This window comes from Ceratosolen solmsi, unplaced genomic scaffold, assembly GCF_000503995.2.
Source record: "Ceratosolen solmsi marchali unplaced genomic scaffold, CerSol_1.0 scaffold56, whole genome shotgun sequence".
Lineage (NCBI taxonomy): Eukaryota > Metazoa > Arthropoda > Insecta > Hymenoptera > Agaonidae > Ceratosolen > Ceratosolen solmsi.
The window spans coordinates 3147267-3147480 of NW_011948425.1; the positions used below are offsets into that span (position 1 = coordinate 3147267).

Consider the following 214-nt stretch of genomic DNA (forward strand, 5'->3'; position numbering starts at 1 on the left):
GTTGCTGATCCGCACGAGACTTAAATTGGTATTCTCGGCTCTGCCGGCCTGGCGCTGGCTTTTCCCAGAGTCATTAGCTAGATCGCCGGCACTAGGAAACGGGAGCCTGCGTCGATGTTATTGATGACGCGCAGGAGTCGCGGCCGAGCGCCATCGAGCACGCGTGGCTTCTGGTTTTGAGCACTGTAGAATATATAGTGGCTTGGGGGGGGGG

At 57.9% G+C, this 214-nt stretch overlaps 1 protein-coding gene across 1 annotated transcript in view; it reads left to right on the forward strand.

Annotated features, from left to right (window-relative positions):
* The window catches only part of LOC105363016 (uncharacterized), an 82318-nt gene that overhangs the window by 54432 nt on the left and 27672 nt on the right, over nt 1-214 (forward strand). The gene's annotated exons all lie outside the window — the stretch shown is intronic.